Source organism: Camelina sativa, chromosome 17 (genome assembly GCF_000633955.1).
Source record: "Camelina sativa cultivar DH55 chromosome 17, Cs, whole genome shotgun sequence".
Lineage (NCBI taxonomy): Eukaryota > Viridiplantae > Streptophyta > Magnoliopsida > Brassicales > Brassicaceae > Camelina > Camelina sativa.
Window position 1 is genome coordinate 14,115,174 of NC_025701.1, and position 572 is coordinate 14,115,745.

The window sequence follows — 572 nt, forward strand, 5'->3', positions numbered from 1 at the left end:
ATAAGAGCCTGAAGTATATATTCATTCAGCCTGAGCTGAATTTGAGGCAGAGGCGGTGGATGGAGCTGGTGGCAGATTATGATTTGGAGATAGCCTATCATCCTGGTAAGGCTAACGCGGTTGCAGATGCTCTGAGTCGGAAGAGGGTAGCTTCGGCTCAAGATCAGGAGATGGAGTCTCTGGTAGGGGAGATCAGTGCTTTGAGCTTGTGTGCTGTTTCACAGGAACCGTTGGGTTTGGAAGCAGTAGATAGAGCAGATCTTCTGAGTAGGGTGAGGTTGGCTCAGGAGAAGGATTTGGGGCTGGTGAATGCCTCTAAGGATGTGGATTCAGAGTATCAGGTCTCAGATAATGGTACTATCTTGGTGCACGGTCGGGTTTGTGTGCCCAAGGATGAGGAGTTGAGGCAGGAGATTCGGAGAGAGGCTCATGCGAGCATGTTATCCATTCATCTAGGAGCGACTAAGATGTACCGTGACCTCAAGAGGTACTCTCGTTGGGTCGGGATGAAGAAGGATGTGGCTAGTTGGGTTTCGAGGTGCGATGTGTGTCAGCTAGTGAAGGCTGAGCAT